At 41.8% G+C, this 11540-nt stretch overlaps 1 long non-coding RNA gene across 1 annotated transcript; it reads right to left on the minus strand.

Annotated features, from left to right (window-relative positions):
- Window positions 1-8323: 8323 nt before the first annotated feature.
- LOC115074690 lies at window positions 8324-10852 on the minus strand. The gene is made up of 3 exons (XR_003852319.1): window positions 10738-10852; window positions 9534-9634; window positions 8324-8909 (listed from the first exon to the last, which is right to left on the minus strand). It is a non-coding gene; the product is annotated as an uncharacterized LOC115074690 (long non-coding RNA).
- Between the last annotated feature and the right edge of the window lie 688 nt (window positions 10853-11540).

Consider the following 11540-nt stretch of genomic DNA (forward strand, 5'->3'; position numbering starts at 1 on the left):
TAGCATGGAGCACATTTAAAACTAATCGGAGAAAGTTCTTTTTCACTCAATGCACAATTAAACTCTGGAATTTGTTGCCAGAGGATGTGGTTAGTGCAGTTAGTATAGCTGTGTTTAAAAAAGGATTGGATAAGTTCTTGGAGGAGAAGTCCATTACCTGCTATTAATTAAGCTGACATAGAAAATAGCCACTGCTATTACTAGCAACAGTAACATGGAATTTCTTAGTTTTTGGGTACTTGCCAGGTTCTTATGGCCTGGATTGGCCTCTGTTGGATGCTGGGCTTGATGGACCCTTGGTCTGACCCAGCATGGCATGTTCTTAACCATGGAATTATCTTCAGCTGATTGCAGGCCTAACAAGTCAATCAACGTTTTGGGATCTATTAACAATTTTGGGGGCAAAAAAGTAGATCTTAATTAACTGGAAGGGTGTCCAAATTTTTGCACATGACATAGTCACTGTTTTATTATTTTCAACCTATTAAAATCAGCAAATAGTAATTTTGCATTTAAAATTTCAGAAAATTATTTCATTTTGTACCAAGTACAAGTGATGTCAACTTCTGTCCACTTGCAGATTGACTGAAACATACAATTTGACCAGGGATGCCTAAATGTTTGCACACAACGGCGAGCATAAAGACTGAAAATTACCCCTCTATCTACCCATTACTCTCATCGCAGTAATACATCATAACTTCCTTTCATTACAAGCCCTGCTGCTGCTGCTGCTGCTTCTACTCTTTGCCAGAGCAGGCAGTTATAGTAGTATTTTGCCCTTCAGAGTAAGAAAAATGGCCTCTTGGTCTCTATAAGAGCCACAGCCACTCACCCTTTGCTTCCTCACTCATGTGAGGACCAGATCAAGCTAAGCAGAATATCAAAACTAAATTAACAACATCTAAACTGAGTGGACTGGATCAAGATATGATCCTGTCACAGCAGATTTACCAGTTCCTGCTTAGCAGTGCTATTGGTCTCATTTATATGAGCATACATTACAAAAAGAATGAAATCCCAAAATAATAAGTAAGGAGAAAGTGAAATAATTTAATCTCAGTATCTGTGAACATTTGCTCTCGTTGAAAAAAAAAATCAGTCTAGAAAACAAAGAATGCTAGGCCCACAATAAATACCTACTAATTAGGCCATTAATAGATACGTGTAACAGATATATGAATCATTGATGAATACATAATGGAAGAAATGTAAACTGTGCCTAGGCTGGCAAATGTTTCAGAGGGAAGGAACTTACGGGTGCTCTACACTGGAATTGTCATGCATGGTCTCCAACTCCCCGATCCAGCTGATAATTCACCACTTCTTCCTATCCTGTTTCCCCTCCCAACCTTCTTTTATCAACTAACCTCTTCATCACTTCTCTCTTCCTTTCTCTTACTACTTGTTCCTTTCTCAGTCTTTTAGCTTTCTCTATCTGTTCTTGTATTTTGCCTCTCTCATTCTCTCTTTTCCTCTTGTTTCCCTTTTCTCTACGGATTTATATTTTTCTATAGCCCTTCTGATTCTTTTCCTTTCTGAGCCATGCTTCTTCTCCCTCTTCAGCCATCCCTTTATCTATCTGCGTGGGTAGGTACATAAACTTATTTGCTCCTCTTCCGGGCTGGAACCTTTCCCTCTCCTACTTCCCCAGGTGTGGATTCATTGGACTGGGGGGGGGGAAAAAGAAGTCTTTTCAGGTCCTGATGTGACAGGCGTGGTTTCTCTACACATTTACTGTAGTTTACAGCTAATCCCCTGGGGAGGATGGTTGTCCTTTATGTGAGTGCAGTGAGTGAAAAATAAATACTCTGGAGTCACTTGAGTAATGTCCAAAATAAAAGTCTTTACTGTTAACACTGCTGATAAATGGCACAAAACTCAAACTGCAACACCTCAGAATTATCTTCTCAATTTCTTTACAATCATTTCTCTCTGTCTATTTAGAACTCACTTGTTTTGGGAACCAGGGAAAACTATCACTCACTTAGATTTATTAAGTGAAGCTCCCCGATAGGCAGGGTCTTTTAAGCTGGGCAAAACCAAAACCGATAACTTGCAAAACAGTCTATGGCACAGAGAGCTAATTCTCCCTTTCTCTCCCCAGGGTGGTAAATACCGGATGGGTGCTTCCAATGATGTTGTTTCCTTTATTCACAGTTAGGAGATCTTCTGTATCTTCTAGAATGTCCCAAAAAGAACAAAGGTAGGCGATCTATGAAAGCCGTTAGGAAATACAAAAGAGATAGATGCCTTTAAGTCTTTTTCAATTCCTTTATTAAAGTGGAGACGTGGAAGAATGATATAGCCCATATATATATATATATATTCTTCCACGTCTCCACTTTAATAAAGGAATTGAAAAAGACTTAAAGGCATCTATCTCTTTTGTATTTCCTAACTTCTTCTAGAATTTCTAGAATTTCTACACAGTCTCTCTAGTACTCTCTGCAGGATCCTTGATGGTAAGGAATCCTCTTGGAAATACGATGCTCTCTTGCTTCAAACAGGAAGGAAGGGGCAGCCAAACTACCCTTCTGGATCTTCTAACAAAAAGTGTTCATACCCCCAAAAGGAGCAGAATCAAAACAGCGAAGTCCTCTCCTCACAGCAGGTCACCACCACTTCAGGGGTGTATATTCCCTATCCCTGGTGTGCCTACCCACAGGGTTCCCCAATGCCCATGGGCGGGAAAAGGCCAGGTGTCCAGTGAGGTTCCTAACAAAAATCTCAAAAATCCCTTAAAGTAGACCCAGAGGGAAAACTCCACCAGACAGGTTGTGTACTGGAAGGCTGGGCTTAGCCTGCTTTTGCTGACTGGGCCTGGAAAAACAGCAAAAGATAAACTTCTCTACATCTCTGCCCTCTTTGAAAACCCGAATGCTCTGCCTCCTGAGCTCAGTTTGGAGAGCTCCTAAACAGACTCTGAGTGGGACGGCCATGCTAGACTCCACAAGAGGAGATCTGTATTTGAATCCTCTCACTACTCTAAACTTCTCTGTCTAGCTAAAACCAAGGGCTCAATCACGTCTTATTATGTTCAAGCCTTTTATTAAATAGTGGCGGGACTGTGGTCCCTGTCACATTATCTATATTAGTTGTTTTCCTTTCTTTTTCACTCTCTCTCTCTCCAACTCTGTCTTCTGTCCTTTTTACCCCTTTAGTTGTCCTCTTTCAGTTTTTCCTTCATTCCCTTTCTCAGATCCTTTCAAATCCATTGTAGAGTAATCTTTCCTGATAAAAGAGACTGTGAAAATCGTGGCCTGAAAATCCTAATCCCACAAACAGGACTTTTCTTTATCCTAAGCAAAAGCCAGTGGCTGCCTGTCCAACGCGCTCCATAAAAGGAGTCTGATGTCAGAAAGTCTTTTGCTGACCAATCAGATTTTGAAACGGTTTCCTAGCAACCAGGAAACCACACTTCCAGCCAGTGGCTCAAAGCTCCATGTCTGTCTCTTCATGAGTTGTTGCAAGGAGCTTGCCACGCATAATCACAAACAGAGAAAGAGGGGAAATGAGGCTGAGGAAGAGAGGAAGACTTGGGTGGGGCTGCTGAGCCAGAGGGAAGGAAATGAGGCTGTGGTGGAAGGGGCTGTCAGATAGAAAGGTGCACCAAAAATGAAAAATAAGGAAAGAAAAAACATGAAGAAAGAAAGGGACCAAACTCTCTCTTCCCTCAGTCACCAAACCCCCATATTGCCACTGAAATTTAAAAAAAAAATGAATACCCCCTCCCCCACCATTCCTAGACCCTATCTTACCCAATCTATGAGGTCACAAGGGTATGAAATGTAATAAATCAATCACAGTATTTTTGTAATAAATATATGTCATGTTTACAAATGGAAGAAGTGCAATAAATTAATAAACAAACATTTTATAAAATACATAATATGTGTGCAAAACATTTAAAAATATATATTGTATAGTGTGGGTTGAAATTAGTGGGGTAAAGTTACAAGGTTAGGGTTTTTCATGATTCCCATTGTGGTGTATGATTGTCAGTATAATTAGGGGATCTAATACTTTCTCTTGTGGATTGGTACCATATATTCAAATATAGCCAATTAGGTTTACAAATTATCTGGCTAAAGTTAGCCGGATAACTTCAGTCGCATATGTTCAGTGGGACATGCATCCTTCTGAATATCTTTGACAAGTTATTTGGCTAACTTTAACCAGATAACTTGTCCATTGGCCACGTTACTGCATATTGGCCTCAAGATGGTCAAACAGGAAGATAAAGTGATGCAAAAGGCAGAAAGAGGCTTGGGTGAATAGGAAGAGGAATAACCAGCAGGAAAAAGGAGTTGGCATTGCCTGTATGTAAGTTTCAGGTGAGATGTTGTTTGGGCTACTGTATATAGTTCTTGAAACCACACCTTCAAAAGGATATAAGCTTGAATAGAATCTCTCCAGAGAGCAGATACTATAATTGTCAACAGTCATCGTCATCATAACGCCTATGAAGGCAGACTTAAATATCTAAACATTTGTAGCCTAGGGGAAAGGAGTGATATTTAATTATCTACAAGGAATAAATCCAGAGAAGCCTGAGCTCTTTCACCAGAAATGAGGTTCTAGAACAAGGATGTTATGGGGTGCGGGTGAAAAGGGGCAGACTCTAGAGTAATCTAAGGGAATATCTCTTTACGAAAGGGGTGGTGGGCTCATGGGACAGGTGGTGGAGCTCAGGGGAGTGCCAGAAATGAAGAAAGCTTGGGACAAGCACAGAGGATCTCTGACTATAAAGATGACCAAAAGTTATGGATGGGCAGACTGCATGAGCCCTATGGTCTTTATCTGCCATCATGTTACATGTTTGTGAGTCTCGATTCTGGCACTGCTGAACACCAATAGAAATGACCTGGGAGGTAAGACATTTATCCATCTAATAGCTCATTGGATGGACTGTAAATAAACTATAAATGATTTTTTTTCCTTCTTTAAAACGCTTCTTTAAAATATTGTCTGATGTAAAACGAACAGTTTTGGGAGCAATCAACATATATTACTTTGAATTATTCATAGAGAATCCAAAGTCCCTTTTACCGGTTCCTACCAGTAGGTTCTTGAAGTGTAAGCATGGAGAAGGCCCCGATAGCACCTTTCATGCATAAGAGAGAGCTTGAATTACATTTATATAGTCTCTTTTTTTCTCTCTGATTTAAAAATTAAGATTGGTGAAAAAAACAGGAATTAATGGTTCAGAAAAACAAAGCAGGTCAGACCGATTCTCTCTTCTCTCATTCCCTATTAGTCTGTTTCATGGTTATAAGCAGATGCCTTTTTATCTTGTTAGTGACGGTGAGAAAGTCATCCTGCCAACAGGTAAAGGCTTTGAAATATTTTGCGTTTCAGGTTCAAAGAGCCTTTGAACATTTTTCCTGAATAAAATGTTTGTAGGAGTCTGAGTTTTTAATTATGAAGGGTTTTATATATAAAAAAAAGAAAAAAAAAGCTATGCAGGGATCAGAAAAGTGGTTACTATGCTACTAGCAAAAGGTTCCCAGCATTGTTTGGGTAGTCTGGTCTATAGCAGTGTGTATATGTGTGTGTGCCTGTGCCTCTGTGTATGGGGGCTTATACGCTTGTGTGTGTGAGTGTATGTGCTTGTATGTGAATGGCTGTGCCTGTCTGTGAATGGCTGTGTGTGCATGATTGCCTGTGCCTGCCTGTGCGTAGACACATATGCATGTACGAACCAGTGTATGTGTGCTTTTGTGAGCTTGCAAGTACTTGTACAAGCTTATATGCACATCTTCATGCTTGTGTGAGGTTGCATGTGCACTTGTGGGAGCTTGCAAGCTTGTGAAATTTTGTGCAGGCTTGTGTGCACCTATGTGGGTTTGCCTATCTGTAGGTGTCTATGCCTGCCTGTCCCTGCGTGTAGGAGGGTGAGAGACAGGGCTTCGCAAACAGAGCATATTAGTGAACATTACCCGGTGTTGCTCGAATTGTCTGGTCAATAACAGCCTGTGTGTGTGCACACTTATATGTGCGCATCTGTATACATGCGCCTGTGTGCATGTTCACTTGTGTCTGTGGGTGTGGGTGACTCTTCCAGTGTGTGTATTGGGAGGGGGCATATGTCTGTGTTTGTGCATGCGTGTTTGCTTGTGTGTTTTTTGTGACAGTGCTTTGCAGACAGAGCAAATTGACTTTTAACATTACACTTTCCACTGTCCTGGGCACCTAGTGGTCACAGATACTAATGACAATGTGACCAATATGACTGACTGATGCAAACCTGCTCTGCAAAGCCTAGGGCAGGTTATGCCTATTCATGCACATTTTTTTGTGCAGTTATTACGGGGCATTTATACATGTAACTAAGCATGGGCTACCTATGACACAATACCAGGACAGAGGGGAGACAGATTAGGCATCATTTTATTTTTCCCATTTGATAAGATAGACTTCAGGTCCACCAGTGCTTAGTGGCTGAGTGTTAATCAATCAGAATTGATAAAATATTGAAGTCCATATTCAGTGGTGCAATGAGCGGCAACTTACCTGGATAAACTAACCCAGGTAACGTTAGCCGAGATATTCAGCAGGAAACAAGTCCCTCTGAATATACCCAGTGAGGTTTGAAGTTATCCAGGTTATTTTAGATCTGCTCTCCATCATGACCACATTTATCCAGCTAAATTTAGCCAGATAAGTCTGAGCACCACCCCTGGAACGTCTTCCTGCCACCCCTTTTTCTTTTGGAGAAATACCTTACCTGGCTAAAACTTATCCAGTGCACGAGGCATGAAATTCAAAACCTGGGGTTTGTCCTCCTAAATCCTAAACTTTGCAGAATAATCCCACTGAATATGGACCTTGCATATATTTCCTAATCTATCCTTCTTAAAAGTTTGCTTCTTTCAATATATTTCAGTTTGAAATTAAAGCATCTTCCTGTTTGGCAGACGCACAACTTTTCCTTTCTCTTATTAAATCTCCATTTTTATGTTTGCTCTCACATTTTCAAGTACGTTAATTCTTTAGCAGCAGCTGAGAAGGGTCTGGACAGGGTCTTTGCAGAGTTCTGACACCGAGAGTAAGTAGGTTTGGGTTTCCTTTATCAGGCACATCTGTCCGTGCTTGTCAACGGACCAGATTGATGGTCTTCTGCAAAGCTAACTCTAGAACAAGCAGATGGTGGCTGACGGCCTGATTTACGCCATACGGCTTCAACCAGCCTATGTCAGCAATCAGAGGGTATTGGTGTGAATAAACTCACCGCACAGTTCTCACTGCTCTGAACAATACTCCTTTTGTGGGCCATATGCTAAGGCTACGTGCCCATGGCAGTGCTACTAAATTAATAATACTGAGTATTCAGGTACACCTGACTATCTAATGTGTCTGCATACCTGGGTCCAGTTACAGGGATATTTAAATGCTCTAACAGGAAGCCTTGGAATGGCTCAGACTGCCCTGCAATAGGAGTCTTAAAATGTCCTCTTCTTTCCATTATAGCTAACATCATCAAAATTGGAAATATGTAATTGGGTTTGCTTTATTAATTGCTCCTGTTAATTTATGTATTCTTTCTGTCATGTAATTTTAGGGTTTGTCTGGTCGCCAAGTACATAATTTCTCTGGAGAAGACTCTCCCTTTATTTTTCATGACCACCAGCTTTTCATTCTGACGTTTGTTTTTTCTTGCTTTTTACTTCTCTGTCTCCTCTTAATTCTCCTTTCTTTGCTCCCTTTCAGCATTAGCTTTGGTAACCTGCTTTAAATTATCAGTAAATTTGATTTATAAGTCTGCCATATGACTCTTGTATGCTCATTTTGTTTCCCCATTGAATGCAGATATTTTATTGCCAGGCAGTACATGGCATATTGGGGGCTGAAATGTATTTAAAAAAAAAATATATATATATATATACACACACACACACTCACACACACATTTGGGGCTTATACAATAAGATGCATGCTAAAAAGATTTTAGTGTGATCTTGACAAAACTACGCTTAACTTGCTCTGCAGAGTTTGTGCATCAGCACATTAAATTCTGGCGATACGTGCATGGCCTTGAGAGTAGTGTGCATGCTAACCCACAGAAACCTGCCATGCATGCTACTACCATATCAAATTCCCATGCTAACTGGCCTGAAGCGAATGGACTGGTTAGCAAGGGAGATTTCCTCCTGTCATTACTCCGTTCCTCCCATGGCAGAGAAATCCCCCCTTTCTCAGTACGCTCCTCCACCCCCATGGCAGAGAAGGAAATAGACCTTTCCCCATCCTGTGGTAGAGGAAGGAATATCTCCCCCCCCCCCCCCCCCCCCCCCCCACCGAGGCAGAGATGGGATATCTGTTCAGCTGAAGAGGGATTCCCATCCTCACAGAGTTCAGAGTCCCCCTGCAGCGGACATAAAACACCCTCTCCTCCAGAGTCCAGAGCTCCTTCTTCCTCAGGAACTCCCTCCCCTTCGACCACACATATATATATACAGAGAAAGAAAGCCCTCTACAGGTTTCCTCCTTCACACAAATACACAGGCAGGCTGTTCCATCAGGGACGTTGTTAGCACTGGTGGGAGACGCGGCTGAGACTCAGGACACTGATGTTTGGACTCAGATCATGGGCCCTGTGTGCCCGGTGCTAACGACTCCTCGGTGTTTGATGGCGGCCGGTGGCCTCTGCTCTTGTTTTTTTGCCATCAGCCTCTGCTGGTGACCGCACAGCCTCTTTTCTTCTTCGGTCGCTCATGGGTCGGGCTCTGCCGGTGGCCCCGCAGCCTCTCCTGCTGCCGCCGCCCTCCTGTGTGTGCCGCCCCATGCAAATGCACAGTTTGCACCCGTGGTTGTGCTGGGTCAGCTGGGGTGTGTGTGTGTGTGAGTGTGTAGTGGAGGACCTTTCTTTGTTTTTTTCTTTTGCTGCGGTGATTATTTTGTTTGTACTAAAAAAGACAAACAAACAAAATGAATTTTAAAAAGCTGAAAGGAAAATGTTTTCCATGCCCATTTCTAGATCACATCCCTTACATCAAGGAGGCTAAGCCCTAAATCTACCACCTTCTCTTTGAAGACATTTCTTTGTTACTTCTGAATGTTCTCCCTTCTGTGCCCATATCGTGACCCTGTAAATCAACAGGCAATGCTTAACTGCACAACATAAAGCTATTAACAAATATCTTGCTGGGTTTTTTCTACCTTACATGTAACTTTTTTTCTTTCAAGCTTCTGCTTAAGATTCACAGTAAACCAAACACTGATCTTTCAAGCTATTTTGGTTGACAGCACATTTCAACTACAAAAGAACACCAAAAACTGTGATTTACCACAGTGCACAGTAGATGTTTGTCCTGCATGACTCATTGGACCCTTTTATTGCAGATAGACTCAAGCTTCACAGGTCTTTACTTTACGACAGGGCTTTACTGTGACTCTTGTCAAGCAGCGTCCACTATAAAGCTGACAGATCACTCGATGAAAACTGGGTGGCTTCCTATGGAATTAACGAAGCCAAAGGTGCACAGTGAAATCTTCATAAAGTCATGCACCACTTAATGCGAGCAGAATACCTGTCAGCCCAGCTATTAAAGGGGACACCAGGCACAGGTTTTCACCAAAGCAGCTGTGTAAGGGCACAAATAATTTGGAAAAGGAAAAACACTGCTTCATCCTGAAAAAAGTGCAAGAGAAAAAAAAAGGCTCATTTAAGCAAATTTATTTATTTAAATTAAAATGCTTTGATTCCGCAACTTCCACCTACAAAAAAAGTTATTTTATAAATAATTTGTACTATTGTTGACCTTTCCACAGGCTCTTTAGTTGAAACTAATGCAAGCCTGGTGGGCTTTGAAATTTCATATATTTGATAAATGGCATGGTTTAAAGTCTTCGGCAATCAGTTTAGTGACTTAAGGGGCTGATTCACTAAGTTTTATTCCCATATTCACAGAATGGAAGAAAAGTTTTAATAAATTAACTCTTAAGAGTTATTTTCCTGCCCCCCACTGCCCCCAGTCTACAGGAGTACAGAAGAGAATGGGCCCAATTTTCAAAAGAATTTACCTGCTGAAAACTGGCTTTTACACATGTAAATGCACTTTACCCATGTAAGTGGGCTTTTCAAAATTGCTACAATACATGCCATTGAATTGTCTGTAGAATGTTCCCTCATTAAGTACACTTAACTTAGGTAAATTGCTTTTGAAAATTGCTTCAATAGTATGTTACATTTATATGCTGTCCTGAAAGGCTTCCTCGGTTGGGTACATTAGCACTCTGAACACAGCTCAGGCTTCCACCGATAGTTCTCCTCTGCACTCTATGTTCCTCTTAATCTCCTGGATAGTGGTTTCGAATGGAAAAATTCTGGGCTCAGGAGTGAGCTCGCTTACTGGGAAGGCAAGCATTGGTATGCAGGGAGCAAAAATAACCAACGGGAACAGCCCCAATCTACCAAAGGGAGTAAAACACAAAATAAGCAAAGCTATAAACATTTACGTCAGGGCGCTTTCAAAATAAGGGGCTCCAGCCTACATTCAAGCCTTGGGGCTGAGGCACAAACTCTCTCCCCCTTCACCCCAAACCTGCAACCCTCTCCCTTTCTTGCAGGTGAAAGAGAAATCCCAGCAATAAACATTCAGAGAAAGAAGCCAAAAGTTTTTTTGTTTTTTTTTTAAAGTACTGTTAGGCTAGCTCCAGGTTCGGAGGGCCTCTGCAGATTTTGCCCAGAATTAATCCTCATGCGTCCCCACGGAAGGGATTCAGGCACAGTACCTTCAGCTGATGCTCATGTCCATGGGTTACCTTGAGGCTGGCCCTTCCTCCTCTATCTTTTCCTGCTCTGCAATATCAGGTTGTGTTTTACATTCCCCTTCTATCTCAACTGATGTTTTTCCTTCCCTCCTCTCTGTACTCAGAAAACCCCTCCCCCTGAGTTCCTCTGCTAGCTCTGGTAACCTGGGAAATGTAGTTTCTTCCCTGCCCCTCCCTGTCATAGGGGCTCTGAGGCTACTTGGCTAGGAGGTTGCTTGCTTTTCAGTGGAGGTAAGGGGTTTTTTTTACTTGCCTCTTCCTCACATTGCATAACTCTTGAAAATTCACCTGAATGTTAGGGGGGCTCAAGTGCCACAGCACCCGCAGAGCTGGAGTCTATGCTCAAAGGTAGCTGCCCAAATTTTCCCTTGCTTTTTATGCAGGTACATTTTTAAAACAAAATGGCTTCCTTACCAGAAGGAGGATACTAACTAGGGAGGTTCAGAGCTATTCAGAGAAAAAGAGAGGTTTGCGTTTGCTCACCCATATGAGAGCAGCAGATGGTGTGATCTAGTTGTTTAGGATTGTGGATTTTAATTTGGCTTTTGTTTAGATGGGTTGTGGGTTTTGTTGGACAGGAGTTTGCTGCTTTCTCTCTGTTAATTTTTGTAACTAAATGAAGAGAGGAGCTAGTGTGTATTTTCCCGGGAAGCGAACTGGACAGATTGACTTATTTGAAGCAGATTTTACTCTCTTTGACCCACATTTTAAGATTTTTCCCTGTGTCAGCCTTGGTACCTCTTCACAGAGGATTGGGGTATTTC

This window comes from Rhinatrema bivittatum, chromosome 13 (genome assembly GCF_901001135.1).
Source record: "Rhinatrema bivittatum chromosome 13, aRhiBiv1.1, whole genome shotgun sequence".
NCBI classification, from domain to species: Eukaryota; Metazoa; Chordata; class Amphibia; order Gymnophiona; family Rhinatrematidae; genus Rhinatrema; species Rhinatrema bivittatum.